Raw genomic sequence first — 22,186 nt, 5'->3', positions numbered from 1 at the left:
TACACCTGGATGCTTGTGTTGGTTCTGTCAGCTGAAAATGTACCCAGTGACAAGATATTGGGCCTTATTCAGATCTGAGCTCAGTACAAATTTGTTCGGAAAATGGGCAAAACCATGTGCACTGCAGGTGGGGCAGATGTAACATGTATAGAGAGAGTTAGATTTGTGTGAGTTATTTTGTTTCTGTGCAGGGTAAATACTGGTTACATTATTTTTGCACTGCAACTTAGATTTCAGTTTCAGCACACCCCACCCAAATTTAACTCTCTATGCACAGGTTACATCTGCCCCACCTGCAGTGCACATGGTTTTGCCCATTTTCCAAACAAATTTGTACTGAGCTCAGATCTGAATAAGGCCCATTGTACTGTACCATATGCAATCTTGAAAGGAGACATGCACATACTGCCCCTGTTTAGTAAATATTTATACATATGGTAAAATAATAAAAATTTCTTAGTGCCTTTTTTATTATTGTATTAAATTGGCTATCATCAAATGAGGGCTTATGACAAATCAATGCACATGAAATAAAATTAGGCAATGGGGAGGAGGGGTGTGGCCATTACTGATGTGCCTAGGAGTGCCCTCACCCTTAAATCCACCCCGATTATACCAGAGTAATATCTGAAGAAGAGAATAGCCATGAAGATTCAAATATAATAAATTTGCATGGTTCTGGTTGATAGATCTAGGGGGAAATTTACTGAGGCAAATACGCCTAAAAAAATTGTATTTGTATAGTAAAATACAATTTTTTTAGGCGTATTCGTATTTTTGGCATTTACTATGCCAAAAATACACATATTCGTATTCGTATTTATGGCACATTCGGATTTGTATTTACAAATACTAATGTATACGCCATTGGAAAATACGAATAGGAATCACAGTGAAAAGAATGGTGATTCCTAATTTACTAAGCGGTCGCTAATTAGCAGTAAACGCCTGTACTTGCCGGCCAAATACGACAGGAAAATACACTTCATTTGACTGGGATATTTGGCAGAAGCCTGCACGGTCAGAAAAAAAAAATGGTGCCCCCCCCCACGGCTATAACAAGTACCAGGCTCAAAGAGCTGGGGCTGGTTTTAAAAAAATCAGGGGAAAATTGGCGTATTGTGTCTTAAAACAAGCCCCAGGCCCCAGAGCCGGGTCTGGTTCCCAAAATATGGGGGACAATATGAATAGGGGTCCCCCGTATTTTAAGAACCAGCCCCAGGCCCAACCAGCCAGCAGGGTAATGTCACAGCCAGGGGACACTTATTATATAAGGTCCCGCGGCCAAAACAATAATACCGACCAGTCAGCCTGGGCAGGGGTCCTGGGGGAGTGGGGACCCCCCCAACTAAGGGGATCCCCCCCCTCCAGAACTTACCTGCCCAGGCTGAAGCCTGGTGCTGTCCCCAGTACTCCTGGGCTGTGGGTACCAGGTTGATTAAAGTGTAAAAAATAGATAAACCCATTGGGTTTTGCTGTGGAACTATGAGTCCTAGCAAACCTGGAATGCATACTGGGACTTGGAGAACCACAAGTCCCAGCATGCGGCCCATTAATGGGCTTGCTGGGACTCTTAGCTCCACATGAAAACCAATAGTTAAATTAAAGCACACTGACACATAAGAAAAATAAAACTTTAATACACACAGAGCCCATACACACTGATACCTATCTTGAGCCCATAAGTAGGTCCCCGTTCATCGGTCCCCAGGTCCAATGTCTTGGGGTCTGGTGTCCTGGGGTCCGGATGCGTGTCCGAAGAAATCCATAGGGGACCTGTGGAAGGAAATTAATATCACGGGGCTCCTCCAGCGTAGATCATGTCCTCTTCTTTCCTGCAGTAGTCCACCGTACTTGGCAACTCAGTGGCTAGGAGGCTAATAGTGGCATTCGGAGTGAGAAGCGCTGAATGTAAACATTAATCGCTTGTCACTGTTCGCGATGGTGCTGGGAGTTCGTTTTTATTTTGCCAAGTACGATGGACTACTGCAGGCAAGAAGAAGACGTGATCTATGCCAGAGGAGCCCCGTGATTATAATTTTCTTCCACAGGTCCCCTATGCATTTCTTCGGACACTGGACCCAGCCCCACGACACCAGACCCAGGAACCGATGGACAGGGACCTACCTACGGGCTCAAGATAGGTAAGTATCATTATGTATAGGCTTTGTGTGTATTAAAGTTTTATTTTTCTTATGTGTCAGTGTGCTTTCATTTAACTATTGGTTTTGCTGTGGAACTAAGAGTCCCAGCAAGCCCATTAATGGGCTGCATGCTGGGACTTGTGGTTCTCCAAGTCCCAGTATGCCTTCCAGGCTTTCTGGGACTCATAGTTCCACAGCAAAACCCAATGGGTTTGTCTATTTTTTACACTTTAATCAGCCCGGTACCCACAGCCCAGGGGTACCGGGTACAGCACCAGGCTTCAGTCTGGGCAGGTTAGTTCGGAGGGGGGGGGGGGGGGGGGGGTGTTTGGAATCCTTTGTTGGGGGGGGGTCCTCACTCCCCCAGTACCCCTGCTCAGGCTGACTGGTTGATAGGGTTAATGTTTTGGCTGTGGGACCTTATATAATAAGTGTCCCCCGGCTGTGACATTACCGTGCTGGCTGGTTGGGCATGGGGCTGGATCTTAAAATACGGGGGACACCTATTAATTTTGTTCCCCATATTTTGGGAACCAGACCCAGCCCTAGGGACCCTGCACTGTTTTATTTATTTATTTTTCTTTTTTTTTTACACACTGCAGTCTGCACGGATCTGACTAATCCGTGCAGACTGCCTATACGAATTTGTATTAGCGGTCGTATATACGGCCACTAATACGAATGAATACGAATGAATACACCATCGGGGATTACAAAGCAGTTGTATTTGACTGCTTTGTAAATTCCCCTCAGGAATACGAATTTGCATACGACTAAAATAGCCGTATGCATTCCTATTCATTCTTTTTAAGAATGCGAATTTGAAAAATTGTATTCGTATTCTTAGTAAATTTCCCCCGTAGTGTCTAGATAGACAGTCAATAGGTCAATACCAAAAGGTCGACATACAAAAGGTTCACATGAAAAGGTCGACATGCAATACCTTGACATGGTCCAAATGTCGATATGGAAAAGGTAGAAACATGAATAGGTCAACATGAGAATTAAAAAAAAAAAATTCACTTTTTAATACTTTACCATTCACATGGAATACAACTGAGAGCGGTAAATTGTGCCGCGCAAAGCAAACCACCAGGCCCGAAGTATGCGGGGCACACATTACACTAATTGGGGGCTCATGTTGACAGATGTCGACATCAACATATTTTTTTAAAGTACATGTCTACATTTTAATGTGTTGGCCTTTTTCATGACAACCTTTTGACCCAGTCAACTTTTTGACTGTTGACCTATTGAATGTCGACCTTTGGTGTTGACCTATCTAGACACTGTCTATCTAATAATCCACACTCACATCTGCAGTACACATTTAAAATGATAGAAAGTAGAATTTACCTTATATAATATTTGTGAAGCAAAATGTCTGGGAAACCTCTGCTGCTCTGGCTGGTTCCATAACCACAGCAGACCACGGAACTGTCAGACTATGCTTGGTAGATACTGACAGGTTATGTTTTTCAGGAGGAAATTGGCTGTTTGATGGAGAGACAAAGCAGAAAGGATGACTAATGAAGGTAAGAAATGTACAGGTAAAAGGAAATCTTGAGAGTTACTAAATCTATACAGTGTGTGTGTGTGTGTGTATATATATATATATATATATATATATATATATATATATATATATATATATATATATATATACAGATGTGGCCAAGTACATCGTGGCTGCATTGCGCATAACGTGCGCTATGCAAATCGTGCATGAATCACGCCTGCTCCTTGCGCTATAGTCCCGTTATAGATCGCATTATAAATGTAACGTAATCTTGTAAATGTAACCTGCAATTACACTCATTGACCACCAGATGTCACTTTTCCCAAACAGTACAGCGCATGCGTAAAAAATCTCTTCTACAAAACAGTCAGGCTGCCACGACTTTACACTACAGATTTTGTCCTTACTTTACAGACAGAGTTCTTGTGTTTTATTCGCAGCAGCAGTTACGTACAGTTATTTATGTAATTGGTACAGAAGCCATGCTAACCTTTGCTATTGCTGGATGACTACTTAAAACATTATTTGAGGACTTACAGTATCATACGACTTTACACTACAGATTTTGTCCTTACTTTACGGACAGAGTTCTTGTATTTTATTCGCAGCCGCAGTTACGTATGGTTATTTATGTAATTGGTACAGAAGCCATGCTAACCTTTGCTATTGCTGGATGACTACTTAAAATATTATTTGAGGACCTACAGTATCATATGGAGCATGTCATACAGTACGTACTGTACTTTGCGGGTCATGTCTTGTATTGGACATTGCTGTATATCACACACCAATGGAGCGAAGAAAATCAAAGGTAACAGTGACCTAGCGGGTAGAGGAACAGCTACACTATGACAGTAACAGTGGTTCGATCCTCAGTTGGGTACAATATATTTTTATTTTTTAAACGTACTTTTTTTTTTAAATCAATAGTTACAGTATTTGGTGCTTTGCAAATTCCTTCTGACTTTTCCACAAACAAAAATTCACAATGGCAGGCTGCCATGTACACGATAGTTATTGCCCATACATACTGCGCTACAGAGAATGTTTTTTTTCGCAACAATAGATTTCGCTCTTCAGGTAAAAGTCCTTGCTTTGAGGACCGTGTTTCGGGATTAAATTTGCTTCTCCAGCTTTTCAAGGCTACACATGTCCCTGGTTCAGAGTGCTACTGTGAGAACCAGGGACATGTGTAGCAAGGACTTTTACCTGAAGAGCAAAATCTATTGTTGCGAAAAAAAACGTTCTCTGTAGCGCAGTATGTATGGGCAATAACTATCGTGTACATGACAGCCAGGTCCTCAAATAATGTTTTAAGTAGTCATCCAGCAATAGCAAAGTTTAGCATGGCTTCTGTACCAATTACATAAATAACCGTACGTAACTGCTGCTGCGAATAAAATACAAAAACTCTGTCCGTAAAGTAAGGACAAAATATATAGTGTAAAGTCGTGGCAGCTTGACTGTTTAGCAAAGGACAAAATCTGTGGTGTGAAGTTGCGTGACTGCGTTTTGTAGAAGATACTGTACAGTACTGTAAAAAAAAAATATTTTATAAAGGGAAGAATGTTGATTGGCCAGTTTCTCATACTCTCAATGTCAACTCCAATATCACTGTATTCGGCACCGTAGTCTTAACGTGGAACATTAGTCACCCAGTGGTTAAACTATGTATTACATGGCGTGGTACATAACGCAGGACATAACGCAATCTACAACTCGCGAGTCAGAGCCCTCAAAAGCGCGTTGTAAACCACGATGTACCTGGCCACATCTGTATATATATATATATATATATATATATATGGCATAGATGTAATCGCACAACACTTTTTCATGTATCTCTAGTGACTGTGCCAGGTCCAAATTCAAATATCAACACATCTCTGCAAGCACACAGGGAAGACCAGCACCAGTCCATATACATTTTCAAATATGCAATTTATTGTCCAAACAGGACATCTCAATGCTTCAGTAACCAATTCAGTATATGAAAGTGACACCCAACAGGCTATACTCATCACTACTTGCGTCTCCTCGACGGACGTTTTGGTGCACAGCACCTTTTTCAAGAGCAAGTTGACCCCTCTTGAAAAAGGTGCAGTGCACCGAAACGGCCGTCGAGGAGACGCAAGTAGTGATGAGTATAGCCTGTTGAGTGTCACTTTAATATGCTGAATTGGTTACTAAAGCATTGAGATGTCCTGTTTGGACAATAAATTGCATATTTGAAAATGTATATAGACTGGTGCTGGTCTTCCCTGTGTGCTTGCAGGGATGTGTTGATATATATATATATATATATATATATATATATATATATATATATATATATATATATATATAAATTTATAAAGAAGATGACCGGCACTCATGATAACCTATATTGCAGTGTTGCCCCAGTACACACACAAAGAAATATGGTAAGCGCAGATCACACAGTGTCCATGAATAAAGTAATTGTATCGGTTGATACCTGATGTGATACAACATGAACATTGCCTGATACATACTTGAAAAACCAGAGGTTCTGGCTTAGTAGAAGGCTGTGCTCTAATGCTGATATAGTAGTGTGCAGTGGATCACTGCTTAGGCATGTTAATAACTAGGAAGACATATCAAATGGGGGGAGGGGTTGCAGTACATACTTAGCCATCGAGATACAGTGCAGTCTTTAAAGGAAGGATAAGGGCAAAGTTCCAAAGAATGTACAGTTAGAAAACATTTTGCCCTAAACAATAAAATGGCACCAACCCTATTCCCATTACTATTCAATGACTATATGTTACCACCTATAAAGTGCACTAGTGATTTCCTACATAAAAATGTTTACAACCTCTAACCAATCCTGTTATGTTTGGGCAGTACGGATGGTGTAACGGTTAGCATTACTGCCTCATAGTGCTGAGGTCATGGGTTCAGTTCCCACCATGTCTCTAACTGTGCAGAGTTTGTATATTCTCCCCATACTTGCGTGGGTTTCCTCTGGGTACTCCGGTTTCCTCCCACAATCCAAAAATATACTGGTAGGCTAATTGGCTACCAACAAAAGTAACCCTAAAAAATGAATGTGTGTGCATGTACATGTGGTAGGGAATATAGATTGTAAGCTCTACTGGGGCAGGGACTGATGTGAATGTTCAAACATTCTCTGTAAAGCGCTGCGGAATATGTATGCGCTATATAAGAAACTGTTAATAAATTAATAATAAATTATGTTAAGGTACATCAACAATCAAAGTTTATTGTTTAACAGATTCTATGATTTTTTTCCCCCAGATGCATGCGTTTCCCCAATCTGTCTGACTTTAGAGATTTGTTTCAGTGATATGCAAATCATGAACGTGCCCATTCTTCACTTCAATTGATTGTTTTTACTTTAAAAAAAGTATAAATAACGGGTGGTACAACTACTGTAATACCCATATCACCCCTTTTACTCTTGAACTCAATAATAGTACTCCCCCACTACAATGAAAGATTTCATCACTAGTTAAAAATTAGAGGAAAAAAAATGTATAAACAGCACCAAACTCTTTAAACCAGCCCTGGGCGACAAAACACAGGAAACAGAGGGGAAGATGTATTAAGCCTGATGAAGTGGAGATATAGTGATAGCGCACCAGCCAATCAACTCCTAAGTGTCATTTTTCGTATATAGCTGGTGTGTTATTACCTTCTACTGGCTTGGGCTGTTGCTTAGGGTTATCCTCTGCATCACTGTGTGGTGGGTGCAAGGTTGATAGCTCAGATACATAATATTGTCCATTACAGGACCCTACAACATTGCCAGATCATATGTACAAATGTACCCCTCTCCATTTTACATTTAGGGCATGTATCACTCTTACTTTTGTCATATTGTTTAAGTCTGACCGGCGTCACATATAACCTGTGTATACCTAATTGAGACGGTAGCCCTACTTGGGTATGATAGTGCTTTACTCCACTCTACTTCTGTTACTTCCCCAATGACCAAGTCCCATTCCCTCCTATTCTTTTCCACCTGGGTATTTTCAATTTGATTTATCAGTATCTTATAGATCGTCGATACTCTCACATCTCCATCTTTAGCCAATAGTTGTTTTATTGGGAATTCCTTTATTATAACATCTCTACTTCCATATGTGGAGTTCAGGCCCTCTCTAAGTGGTAGGTATCGGAAATTTTTTTTTTCTCCACCTGGTATTCGCCCGCTATTTGTTCAAATGTTTTTATACTCCCTCCCTCATATACCTGCCCAATGTTCACTATACCGTATCTCTCCCAACACCTCTTGATCTCACTATTCCTTATCCCATTGTCTATTTTTCCCCCTTTTATTGCCCAAATTGGCACTTCTGGATCCACACCCTGGTGTTCCAATACCTTGTTTGCATATTCCCAGCACTTCTTTACTTGCTTAATAATTGGGGTCTTAATATTTCTTCCCGTATTTTCCAATAGGATCTGTTTTGGGGTGTATCCTTTTTTTTTCTTGTTCCACGTTTACATTTACCTCACATTCCTGTTTTATCCATCCCCTCAAGCAGAGCCGAATTTCCCATTAGGCACGTGAGGCACCGGCCTAGGGGCGGCACATGTTTGGGGGCGGCACTTGGATGCCTGTGATTGTACTGTCAGCCCAAAATGTACCAATAACTGCAAAATATCCACTGTACTGTACTATATTCCATCTTAATAGAGTGTAAATGGATAGGACATGCAGATACTGCCCCTATAAACTGTCCTACTTAGTAAACATTATTGTTGTGCCTAGGGGCGCCATCCTCCCTAAATCCGCCCCTGCCCTCAAGTGCTATATTTGGAAGACCGTATAGTATAATTTAAAGGACTCTTGTTTCTTGCTAGAGTTGCTATTCTAATTCTCACCCTCTTCTTACCCCATATAAAGGACGACGTGATACTGTCAATTGTTTTAAATAATTGATTCGGGATATATGTGGGGGATTGTAGCAGAATGTACAGGAACTTGGGGAGGACCACCATCTTTACTAGATTTACTCTTCCTGTTACTGTAAGGGGGAGTTTTACCCATGTTACTGTTTTACTTTGATACCATTTTATTAAAGGATCAACATTTTATTTAACAAACTCTTTTGGATTATTTGATATATACACCCTTAGTTATTTCATGTTTACCAGCAGTAACACTTTGTGGCGTTCCTATAGCTGTTCTGCTCATTCTTACCATGGTGGAGAGCAGAACCAGTTATGACATTGTCAGTACGTCCCAGGATGATACTCTCTGTTGCTAGACCTGTTGCTCTGGGGCCTGTCCCTACTTTTGGCTCAAATACCAGAGATGGGAGAAAGGTGGGCAGGCAGCATGGCCTGCTAAAATATTTGGACATAAAATAGAGGAAGAGTAGCTTGTTGCCAGAATTGAATAGACTGTTGAGGGGCCACTTGGTCACTTGACTTTTTTAAGTTTTCGTTTAATCTGACCTCTTAGATCTCAGCAACACATTCTCTGACACCCCCAGCACCAATGATTGAGGAAATAAAAATCTTCAATTCAAGTGATAGACAATTAAATCAGGAGAAAGAAAGAATACAAAAAAAGGGGCTTAAATTCACTCCGAGTAGCCAATTGGATCCTTTCGACCTATATATAGATATATAGAAATTTGTGATAAAATCACCATCAAAAAGATTTTTGCAAAAAAGGATGAAATAGAAGGTGATAGAGAAGAGAATGGAAATCCCACCAACTCCAATTTAAACCTACTGTAAACCATCTTTTTACCCAAGCCATACAAATGGAATTGTTTTAGTAAGATTGTTTGTGATCTGAGAAAGTCATTAAAAATATTAAGAAAAATCAAACTTGACTAAAAAAGAGTTTGCAGCGATAAAATCTTTGAAGGATGGTAGGAACATTATAATAAAACCAGCTGATTAATGTGGAAGGGGTGTGTGTGTGTGTGTGTGCGTGTGTGTGATTTTAAATAAAGAAGGTTATGTGAAGGAAATAAAGGATCAATTAACTAATGGATATACCTATAAAAAATTGAAGGGAGATCCTACCGATACAATCACTAAAGCACTACTTTATATTTTGACTGATCTTATAGATATCTCAAAATTGATCATTTATGTTCTGCCAAAAGTGCATTAAATCCCCCTACATCCCTAGACAGACCAATAGTAACAGGTAGTAACAGCATAACCTCAAACTTATCAGCCGTAGTTTACTTTCACCTCTAACCAATAGTTAAACCAACCAAAGCATACCTTAGAGATATGAAGGATGTTTTAAATAAGATCAACACTTAAGTAGGACAACAAATGCATATTAGTTAGTGCTTATATATCCACTTTGTATACAATTATTTAGCAAGATATATTGTAGGTGTAAATGTTGTCTCATTTTTTTTTTAATTAGATGGATATGGCAGAGGTTTTTAATGAGTTAATTTTGGAAAGTATAAAATTTATAGTAAATAATAATTACTTTTACTTTGACTGTATTTATTATAATTAACTGATTGGAACGGCCATGGACACCAGGCTTGCCCCCAGCTAAGCCAACCTCTTTATGTAATTTTGGGAAGAGGGGATGATATAGAAGGAAGAGCAGCTGGGGGCAGGCTTGGTGTCATGGCAACATTTTATTGATGATATATTGTTTGTTTGAAGATGATCATCGAAGAAACCTTGACATTTTTGTAACCTTTTAAATCAGAATGATTTTAACATTAAATTAACATTTAATATTAGCAAAATCAAAATAGTTATTTTTAGATCTGACTGTTTATATCAAGGATGGTAAAACAATCAATACAAAGACCCATAGGAAGTCTATTGATTTCAATAGCTGTATTGATAGCACAAGTCTGCATCATTGGAGATGGTTAGAGGGAATCCCATATGGGCAATTTATGAGATTAAAGTGCAATTGCACTGATAAAGAAGTTTGCAACACAAAGATTGTGGAAATGGCACAGCGGTTCAAACTAAAGGGATGCTCAGATACCATCATACTCAAGCCAAAGAAAAATAGAAAGTATAGATAGAGTTGAGTTATTAAAAGAGAAAGAAAACAATTCTGAGAAGAACATAAAATTAAAATCAATTGAATGGGCTTTTATGTGTAATTTAGTAAAAATAAATAAATCTGTTCCTAAGAAAATTGGAACATTTTAAAAAAGATCTGGGATGAAATGTGATAGAATGAGAGATACAGAAAGTGAGAGATTTGGTAAGAAACCTCAAGGTTTTTTAAAGCGGCAATCATTTACACTGCAAAAAGCAAACTGGTTTTGCAGTGTAAATGATTGCAGCTTAAAAAAAACCCCTGGAGATTTCTTACCAAATCTCTCACTTTCTGTATCTCTCATCCTATTACATTTCACCCCTGGTTTTAGAACATATTTTACCTGATAACCAAAGTTTTATAAACTGTAGAGCTCCATCATTTAAGGATAAACTAGAAAGTAGTAGCCTAGATGCCCTATGTGCAGGTCCATAAAGATAAGCAATAAATTAAAGGATTTTAGTGTGAAGGATAATACATATAAAATTAAAGATTTTTTAACATGTTATACTACAAACGTAATTTATGTATTAGAATGTGCCTGTGGACTCCTTTATGTAGGCAAGATGAGTAGACAACTAAAAATATGTCTTACTGAGAATATATATATATATATATAAAATATAAGAAAAACTCATAACGTCTCAGCACATTTTAAACAGAAGCATCAGTGTAAAGAATGTTTCATCGAATACTTTTTTGGGCAGTGCAACAAGTTAACTCTACTTGGAAAAATAGAGATACAGCTAAAAGATTATCCCAGTTTAAAGGTGCACATACATGATGCGATGATTCCACCCGTTATGGGCTAGATTGCATCACATGCGATTTGCTTGCGATGCGATCCGCGGGCAGTACAAAAAGTATGTGCAGCACAGTACTTTTTGTACTGTGTGATGCCCACGGGAGTAGGCATTGCATCGCACGGTGCTACCGCACCATGTATGGGCACCCTAAGATGAGGTGAATACATAAATTAAGTACATTAATGTCTCAGGGTCTCAATGGGGAATTTGAGATGAAATGATTTGTTTTGATTTGTTTTAGGTGATGCTTCTTGTGTTTTTATGTAATATATGTATTGTTATCCCTTTTTTATGTCTTTATCAGTGTGATGATAGACCTATTTATGAATTTGGACAAATGGACTTTGAATATTATGACTATCTAGTGACTCTATAATGAACCCGGTGACTTCGAGTCATTTGAAACGCAAGCTTTGTGGTCCAAAGGAACTTTTTGTTATCTGTGGAGAGTAGGATGAATTTCCGCTACAGAATGTCCTGTGCACACACACCTATGATGGTGGGGAATCCCTGGTCCACTACACAACCTGCACCCAGTATAATATGTTGAATATTCCAGGGTAAAAAATGTACAGTAAAATCAATTATGTTCTATTTATACTTGCCAGACAATACTTGCCAGTCAATCAATGCTTGGACATGTTGGCACTTAGGGAATCTAGTCCCTCAAGTAGTAAATTGAACTTTGAGAAAACATAACAGAACAACAGTACTTGCTTCCTAGCAGGGTCACAATGTGAATAAATACATGTATCTGCAGGCAGGGGCCACACTTTTTTGTGGGCCTGATTTCCTTGTGGGTTTTACTATTATTCTGACTGAACTAAAGCTGTTATAGTGACATACCTGGATACTGCTTAGCGTTGCCATGTTGCCTCCCTGATTTCCCATGGCACTGATGGTGATTTTAGGGGAACCTAGACTGTTATAGTTTAAATATACATGCTATTGCTGACACCATTATTAGGACATATATTTACAGCAGACCTTCAGGACTTGCTAATAATATGCCTTCAAAAATGAATATCGGAATATTGGCTGAATGTATCCTTTTACATTATGTGGCCATAGCAAGGACAGAACACCCGGAGACAATAGAGTCAGTTGGCGCTGGGCATCTAGTCCTGAAAGGGCATCCTCCTCCATTGTCTCCGTTCTCTACCATTGCTGCTGTAATAAAGTGACAGTGCTCTGGTGAGTGCTCTGGTTGTAGCTGAAGAGATGGCAGGGTGATAGTGCAGGGCAGGATGCAGGGATGAGGCAGAGCGGCTCCGGCCCTCCATACCTGCATTGAATGACCCACCGAGTCTGCCAATGCGCAAATAAGCAGATCCCCAAACACCAAAACCGGGCTGAATTCGCTCCATTCCGAGTGATAATGAATTATGCTCAATATATGCACTCTTTATGGGTGGGGGGAGGGGGGTATGTAGGGGTCTGCTGAGCTTTGACCACAGTGGCTGCTGATCACTCCTTTGCAGAACTCCTCTGCTGTCATTGCTCAGCAGCTTCTTATAGGATTCCCTGCTGGGCATCCACATATGTGAGGAGAGAGGATGTCAACTCCCAGTACCAGTTGCAGATTGCCTATTGAAGCTACCGGGAGGCCATCCACCCATGTGGCCACTGGAACCTCAGCCCAGATCCTTACATTTAAATAATTAAATAAAAAATCACAGGAGCCGGGCGGCGTGGAGCAGCGCCTCATTGGCTAAGAGTCTCTGTCCGCATACAGAGACCCTGCGCCACTCCAAAGATGACTGACACCTGGTTGGGGACAGACACTAGAGGTGCTCCTGCACCTCTAGTATCTGACAAATGAGTGCAGAGTGCCCAGCGATACCAGAAGTGTGGATACCAGAAGCGCTGGAATGCACTGTGCACCCCCAGACAATGAGCAGGTAACACCCCCTGGGCAATGAGCATGTAACTGCCCCTGGGCAATGAGCTTGTATCTCCACCAGGCAATGAGCATGTACCTCCCCCTGGACAATGAGTATGTAACCCCCACCCCCGCCCCCCCTGTGAAAGGAGTACAACTCCCACTGAGCAATGAATAAGTAATTCCCCTTGGGCAACAAGCATGTAACTTCCCCATGGCAAAAAGCATGTAACCCCCCCAGCAATGAACATGTAATTCCCACTGGTCATCAAGTGTGTCACTCCCCCTGGCAATGAGCATGTAATCTCCCCCGGCAACGAGCAATGAAACCCACTGCAAGGAGAATGTAACCCCGAGACAAAGAGATGAAACCCCTGGAAATGAGCATGTAACCCCTGTCATTGAGCAAGAAACCCCTGGCAGTAAGCATGTAACTACTGGCAACAAGCATCTAAATCCAGATGATGAGCTTGTATGTAAGTGGCAGTTATGTGGCATAAAATGTAAAAGGATTACAATGTGTTGTATAATATGCAATAAGGGTACTCTTTACCTAGAACGGCGCCCACGATGTCCATCGCGGTCATCGCGATTTCCCATAGGGATCAATGTTAAAAGTGTGATTGGACGCGATTTTAGTGTTCAATGCCTCAATGCCCGCGATTTTTCCATAGGAAACAATGTTAAATGGGCCACAGAGCCCTAATAGTCTGAAATGGCCCCCACAATTGTTAACGCCACCCCACGATCAACGTGAACCCGAAGCGTGGCGAGCGCAGCGAGCCCGCGAGGGGCGGCGGTACGCGTCCTCCGACCTTTTCATACCCCCACTATCCACGTCGGCGTGGAGTTGAGAATAGAATAGTGTGGCGAGCGCAGCGATCCACCGAGCCCGAAGCGTGGCGAGCGCAGCGAGCCCCGCGAGGGGACGCGGATACCTGTGAAGCCCGCGAAGGGACGCGTTTACCTGTGAAGGTATCCGCGTCCCCTCGCGGGGCTCGATGCGCTCGCCACGCTTCGGGCTCGGTGGCTCGCTGCGCTCGCCACACTATTCTATTCTCAACTCCACGCAGACGTGGATAGTGGGGGTATGAAAAGGTCGGAGGACGCGTACCGCCGCCCCTCGCGGGCTCGCTGCGCTCGCCACGCTTCGGGTTCACGTTGATCGTGGGGTGGCGTTAACGATTGTGGGGGCCATTTCAGACTTCAGGGGGACTATTTGGGCTCTGTGGCCCATTTAACATTGTTTCCTATGGAAAATGTCACGGCTAAAGGGCTGGATGGAGTCGTGTGGTGCACAGGAACCGGAGACGGACCAGGAGGAGTAGGATTGAAACGTGCAGGTTTAATAACGGATTTCATAAATGATAAACTTCACTCAAATACTTCTTTAAGTGACAGTTGGAATAAATTAAATAGAGTCCAGCACAATACTAATAACGGGCAGGGAAATCTGGAAACGTATACTTGGTGAGCCAGAGTACATAGATGAGGATCCGGAAGGAGGTTGATTTGATGACAGAAGAAATGGATCCGGATGACTGAAAGATGATGGAATGAATGAGTTGTATGAAGGAGGACAGCGGGAAGCTGTGCAGGGTAATTCTGGGACACAAGCAGGAACAAGCACTAGGTAGGACTTGCAGCATTGGTGTCAGGAGAAAACTTCCTTGTAGCAAGATGCAGGGAGCAAGGCACCAGAGTCAGGAGAGAAAGAGCCAGGATCCGGGAATCAGCTAGGAGTTGTGAATGACTCCAAAGACTCATTGCACTGACACTGAACAGCCTAGGCAGATCCCCTATATCCCCAGGGGATGGCTGCCATTGGCTGTCAGCACAGGATGAGGAGGGAACCTCCACTCTGGGCCAATCTGTCTCCTGCCCTCAACCAAGATGGCGACGCCGGCCTCCCGGCACCACTACTGCTGCCATCCCTACCCAGAGCTGCCGCTACCCGCACACCGCAGACCGGAGCCTGCACACGCTAGCCGGCGGCGGGCGCGGACGGGTGAGTACTGTACCCGCCGCGCTCCGTCGCGGCTACGTGTGACAGTACCCCCCCTTTTCAGGGTGACCCCAGGGCGCCTATGGGCCTTGTGCGGATTTCTCTGGAGAAATTGCTTTACCAGTTTTGGAGCGTGCAAATCAATGGAATCCACCCAAGAGTTCTCTTCGGGACCAAACCCAACCCATTCCACCAGATACTGGGTACGAGAATTGCGGCAACGAGAGTCTATAATGCGTCTTACCTCGAATTCAGCCCCACTTTCGGAGTTAATCTTGGGCGGTTTGGGAATCTTCTTTTGATAAGAGTTCAACCTTAAAGGCTTGAGGAGGGACACATGGAAGGAATTCGAAATCCTTAGGGAAGGAGGAAGTTGAAGTCTATAAGCGACAGGATTAATGACTTGGATGATAGGGTATGGCCCAATGAACCGGGGAGCCAGCTTCATAGAGGGCAGACGGAGGCGTATATGGCGGGTAGACAGCCATACCCGGTCTCCGACTTTCAATCTGGGCGCTGCCCTTCTTTTCCTGTCTGCCATCCTCTTGTATCGGGCGGAAGATTTAAGAAGAGCGGTGTGGACATCCGACCAGATTTTAGCAAAGCGTTGTAATGAAGTGGTTGCTGCAGGAACTTCGGAAGAGGATAATTCTGAGAAATCCGGAGATCGTGGATGTTTGCCGAATACTGTAAAGAAGGGGGTGGTTCCGGAGGAAGAGTGATAGGAGTTGTTATGCATATATTCTGCCCACGGGAGAAGATCCACCCAGTCATCTTGGGAAGACGAGACAAACAGTCGGATAAAGGCCTCCAAGTCTTGATTCACCCGTTCTGTCTGGCCGTTGGTCTGGGGATGAAAGGCAGTGGAAAACTTGAGTTTGACCTGTACCGCGGCACAGAGAGCTCTCCAGAACTTTGCAACGAACTGTACTCCGCGGTCGGATACAATCTCTTTGGGCAGTCCGTGAAGTTTAAAAATGGTTGAGATGAATAGCTGAGCCAGGACTGGAGCAGAGGGGAGACCTTTTAGTGGGAAAAAATGGACCATTTTCGAGAATCGGTCGACCACTACCCAGATTGCGGTATGACCTTTTGAGGGAGGTAGTTCGCAAATGAAGTCCATTGACAGATGGGTCCATGGTTCTGTGGGAATGGTTAGAGGGCGGAGAGGACCAGCGGGAGTTGTTCTGGGCACTTTATGCTGAGCACATCTTACACAAGAGGCAACGAAGTTGGTTACGTCGTGGCGGATGGTTGGCCACCAATAAGAACGTGACAGGAACATCAAGGTCTTTTGTGCTCCTGCGTGCCCTGCGAAGCGGGAAGAATGTGCCCATGACAATATTTTCTTGCGAAGTTCGGGGGGAACGAACGTTTTACCTGGAGGAGGAGATGGCTGTACGGTTACTTGGGCGAAGACCAGCGGATCGAGGATTGGACGAGGAGGTGTCTCTAGGTCAGAGGTCGTCTCAAAGGAGCGGGATAGAGCGTCTGCCTTAGTATTCGTGGTTCCAGGTCGGAATTTAATTTGGAAATCAAAGCGTTCAAAAAACATGGCCCAACGGGCTTGGCGGGCAGTAAGGCACTGAGCCTGTTTAAGAAAGGACAGATTTTTGTGGTCTGAATACACGGTGATCTTATGTCGTGCCCCCTCCAGAAGGTATCGCCACTCCTCTAACGCAGTTTTGACTGCAAGCAACTCCTGTTCCCCGATGGGGTAATTCTTCTCTGCTGGGAGGAATTTTTTGGAGAGGAAGGCACAAGGGTGTAATTCTTGATCCTCACCTTTTTGTGACAAGATGGCCCCGATCCCTTCCGAGGATGCGTCCACCTCGAGAATGAAGGGCCTGTCGAGGTCTGGTTGGAGGAGGATTGGTGCCGTCATGAATGCTCTCTTTAACTGCTGGAAGGCAGAGGATGCTTCTGGCGACCATCGGCTTGGATCAGCTCCCTTGCAAGTGAGAGCAGTGAGGGGAGCAGCGATAGTAGAGAAGTTCCGGATAAATCGCCGGTAATAGTTTGAGAACCCTAGGAATCTCTGAATTCCTTTGAGTGTTGTGGGGGCTGCCCAGTCTTGGATGGCTCTCACCTTCTCTGGGTCCATTTCTATCCCAGTGGCGGAGAGAATGTGACCCAAGAATGGAATGGACGTGACCTCAAAAACGCACTTCTCCAACTTGCAGAACAGTTGATTTTGGCGAAGACGTCGTAGGACTTCGGACACTGTCTGTCTGTGAAGTTGGAGATTTGGAGAGAAGATGAGTATATCGTCTAGATAGACTACGATGGAGTGGTACAGCAAGTCCCGAAAGATATCATTTACAAACTGTTGGAAGACAGCGGGGGCGTTACAAAGGCCGAAGGGCATCACCAGGTATTCATAGTGGCCGTCGCGCGTGTTAAAAGCCGTCTTCCACTCGTCACCTGGACGGATCCGGATCAAATTGTAGGCCCCTCGCAGGTCCAATTTAGTAAAGATTGCTGCCCCTCTGATCTTGTCGAATAGTTCTGCGATAAGGGGTAAGGGATAGCGGTTTTTAATGGTGATGTCGTTCAGGCCCCTATAGTCGATACATGGCCGAAGACCGCCATCTTTCTTTTTCACAAAGAAAAACCCGGCCCCGGCCGGAGAAGTAGATGGTCGAATGAAACCTTTGTTTAAGTTCTCTTGAATGTACGAGGACATGGCCTCAGTCTCAGGTAGCGACAGGGGATAGATGCGGCCACGAGGAGGGAATTTCCCGGCCACCAGCTCTATCGGGCAGTCCCAAGGACGGTGAGGAGGCAGGGTGTCGGCACCACCTTTACTGAATACATCTGTAAATGAACGATATGGTGCGGGTATCGACAAGGGTGGAGCTGAAGAGGATGAAGGACAGTTACCCTCACGTTGTGGATGGGTCTGGTAGACCGGAAGGATCTGAGGAATGCAAGTAGACTGGCAATCTGTTCCCCAGGCCTTGACCTCCATATTGGTCCAATCGATGTGTGGGTTATGTTTGGAGAGCCAGGGAAGGCCCAGGACCATTTGGTGTGAGGACTGTGGAAGAATGAAGAATTCGAGGGTCTCTTGATGTAGAGCTCCTATGAGCAGTGTCACCGGGGTGGTCTGATGGGTGATTTGTCCACTACGAATTCGACTCCCATCCACTGCAGTGAGGACCAGCGAGTGATCCAGGGGTTGCACAGGCAGGGCATGTTGGGTAACAAAAGAAGAAGAAAGGAAGTTTCCCGCTGCTCCAGAGTCCAATAGGGCCTGAACTCTTTTTCTCCCTTGGGGACACACAAGGGTAACCGGAATGGTGGAATCAGAAGAAGAGGGAGATGGAAGCAAGACTCCTAATCGGACCTCCCTCGGGGAGATTAGGAGCGGTCGTTTCCCGGCCGCAGCGGGCAGGAAGCCAATAAGTGAGCTGAGGAGCCACAGTACATGCATAGATTCTCTCGCCGTCTTCGGGACTTCTCTTCGAGAGAGAGACGGGAGCGGTTGATTTGCATGGGCTCATCTGTTGACACCGCAGGAGGCGGGGTTGGTTTGGAGGCTGGTGCGACATTGGAAGGAAATCGAGGGCGAAGGCGATCAGAGCGATTCCTCTCAAGTTGGCGTTCTTGGAGTCGCAGATCGACTTTGTTACATAATGAAATGAGTTCAGCCAGGGTGGAAGGAGAATCGCGAGTTGCTAACTCGTCCTTGATGCGCCCGGCTAGGCCGTTCCAGAAGGCAGAAACGAGAGCCTCTTCGTTCCATCTGAGTTCGGAAGCCAGGGTTTGAAATTGTACGACATATTGTCCCACTGGGCGACTGCCCTGACGAATCCTTAGGATCTCCGTGGCTGCGGAGGACACTCTGCCAGGCTCGTCGAAGATGCGACGGAAGGAGGCCACAAATTCTTCATAGTTATTGAGGATGGGATCCGCACGCTCCCAAAGGGGGGACACCCACTCCAGGGCTGGACCCGCCAGTAGGGACACGATGTAAGCCACCCGAGTCTTGGGAGAGGGGAAATTGGAAGGCTGGAGGGTAAAATGGACGTCACATTGATTCAGGAATCCTCGACACCCCCTCGGGGACCCGTCATATTTACTAGGGGTTGACAGGTGTAGCTGGTGAGGAGCAGCTGGCCCAGGGGGAGCAGCAGGGGCCGAAGCTCCGGAGGTTGGTGCTGCTGAAACTGAGGGAGCCGCCTGAGGTGATGACAGGGTCTGGAGAAATTGAGCCACTTGACGCTGGGTAGTCTCTACTTGTTCCAATCGAGCCATGATGCCTTGAAGAACATCCGTCATGGAGGCCTGTGCTTCACCCGATTCCATCGGGTCAGTGCAAACTGTCACGGCTAAAGGGCTGGATGGAGTCGTGTGGTGCACAGGAACCGGAGACGGACCAGGAGGAGTAGGATTGAAACGTGCAGGTTTAATAACGGATTTCATAAATGATAAACTTCACTCAAATACTTCTTTAAGTGACAGTTGGAATAAATTAAATAGAGTCCAGCACAATACTAATAACGGGCAGGGAAATCTGGAAACGTATACTTGGTGAGCCAGAGTACATAGATGAGGATCCGGAAGGAGGTTGATTTGATGACAGAAGAAATGGATCCGGATGACTGAAAGATGATGGAATGAATGAGTTGTATGAAGGAGGACAGCGGGAAGCTGTGCAGGGTAATTCTGGGACACAAGCAGGAACAAGCACTAGGTAGGACTTGCAGCATTGGTGTCAGGAGAAAACTTCCTTGTAGCAAGATGCAGGGAGCAAGGCACCAGAGTCAGGAGAGAAAGAGCCAGGATCCGGGAATCAGCTAGGAGTTGTGAATGACTCCAAAGACTCATTGCACTGACACTGAACAGCCTAGGCAGATCCCCTATATCCCCAGGGGATGGCTGCCATTGGCTGTCAGCACAGGATGAGGAGGGAACCTCCACTCTGGGCCAATCTGTCTCCTGCCCTCAACCAAGATGGCGACGCCGGCCTCCCGGCACCACTACTGCTGCCATCCCTACCCAGAGCTGCCGCTACCCGCACACCGCAGACCGGAGCCTGCACACGCTAGCCGGCGGCGGGCGCGGACGGGTGAGTACTGTACCCGCCGCGCTCCGTCGCGGCTACGTGTGACAGAAAAATCGCGGGCATTGAGGCATTGAACACTCAAATCGCGTCCAATCACACTTTTAACATTGTTCCCTATGGGAAATCGCGGGCATCGCGGGCATCGCGTCGCACCCGTTTTTTAGTGCATGCGATGGCCGCGATGTCCGCGATGGGCGCCGTGGTAGGTAAAGAGTACCGCAATAAGCATTATGGCATGTGGCATAATATGTAATAGGAATTATTATATGTTGCATAATATGTAATAGGCATTATGGTGTGTGGCATAATATGTAATAGGCATTATGGCTTGTGGCATAATATGTAATAGGCATTTTGATGTGTTGCATAATGTGTAAAAGGCATTACGTTGTGTGGCATAATATGTAATAGGCATTACGGTGTAGGGCATAATATGTAATAGGCATTACAGTGTGTTGTATAATATGTAATGGGTATCACGGTGTGGCACAATATGAAATGGGCATTGCGGTGTGCATAATCCTGTGTGTTGTGTAATGTGAATTGTTACTAATATGTGTTAACAACTCTTCCCCATGCCCTACATTTTGCCTACATACAGTATAGTCAAAATCCTAAGGAAAGTTAGCTAAATTGCACAGTGTTAAGGGGACTTGCGATACTGATGTGCTGCCCCACACCGTTGTTATTGCAAGTGTGTGCAGCACAGTCTATTTGTACCCCCACGCCCTCTCAGCTATGACCGTGGAAAGAAGACTATAGGCTTCCATAGTTTAATACCAGCAAAAGATTTGTGTTGAAGTCCTGGCATCCCAGGCTTAGTACATAGGGGATTATTTATCAACGTATATTTGTGGCTATATCCCTAAAAACACCAATTTTTGGGAGTTAGCTGCAAATATTAAGTACCACGCATGTATGATGGAGGGACCACAGCGTATTCCTGTTCAGATACTGCTGCATTCCTTTCATTGTTGCCACCAGCTGCAACCCCCATAGGTTTCTATGGGGGATGCAATGCTGGCTGATTTACCAGTATCGGAAATGTGAAGCACTACCAATCTAGACCTGCATCACTTGTACTGGTTATCGTTTGGAGGTTGGAGTGCTCTTTTTACTCCATATTTAATGCACTGATTTGGGTTTCCTTCCATTTCGAAAGAACATATCAGAGAACAGATTTCCACATCATAAAACAGTGTAGTCTCTCTAACACTGCTTATTGAAAATGTTATGCTCTGTAAACAAATGAGTAATAAATTATAGCGGTTCTAATGACAAATTTATCCTTAACAAATGAATAAACTTAGCTGAAAACTGCTATTCACTGAAACCCCTCACAAAGGATTTAAGAAGAAGTTTACATTTTTAATAAGGACAAGTTGCACCCAATTTCCTCTGCGCTCTCCTGGCGCTTGATGTGCCGCTTTTATCCCATGTCAATTCCCGGGGAGCTGTGGATGCAGGAGAGTAATAAATAAAAAAAAACCCTGGCCAGCGGCGGGGTCCATGCTGTGCTGAGCTGAGTGCCCGGGGGACATGGGTGCAGCCCCAAGGCGGGCAGTTCGCAGTGGCTGCTGAGCGGACCTGTGGCAGCAGAATGAATTTTTTTTTCAAAAGACAGGCCGGCCGCTGATTGGCTGAGGGTGCTGAAAAGCACCTGCGATGTGCCGCTGATGGGTCCGATCGTACAGATTGAACCTGCAGCAGGTTGATCTGT

The 22,186-nt window shown here is 44.3% G+C and overlaps 1 long non-coding RNA gene across 1 annotated transcript in view; it reads right to left on the bottom strand.

Moving 5' to 3' along the window:
* The window catches only part of LOC146074773 (uncharacterized), a 38,455-nt gene that overhangs the window by 5,963 nt on the left and 10,306 nt on the right, over nt 1–22,186 (bottom strand). The window contains exon 3 of the long non-coding RNA XR_014473454.1: nt 3,501–3,637. This is a non-coding gene — a long non-coding RNA (uncharacterized LOC146074773). The remainder of the gene's footprint in view (nt 1–3,500; nt 3,638–22,186) is intronic.

This window comes from Crinia signifera, chromosome 4 (genome assembly GCF_055691185.1).
Source record: "Crinia signifera chromosome 4, ASM5569118v1, whole genome shotgun sequence".
Lineage (NCBI taxonomy): Eukaryota > Metazoa > Chordata > Amphibia > Anura > Myobatrachidae > Crinia > Crinia signifera.
Note: the sequence above shows the minus strand (reverse complement) of the source record. Positions and strands in the feature narration are given on the sequence as shown.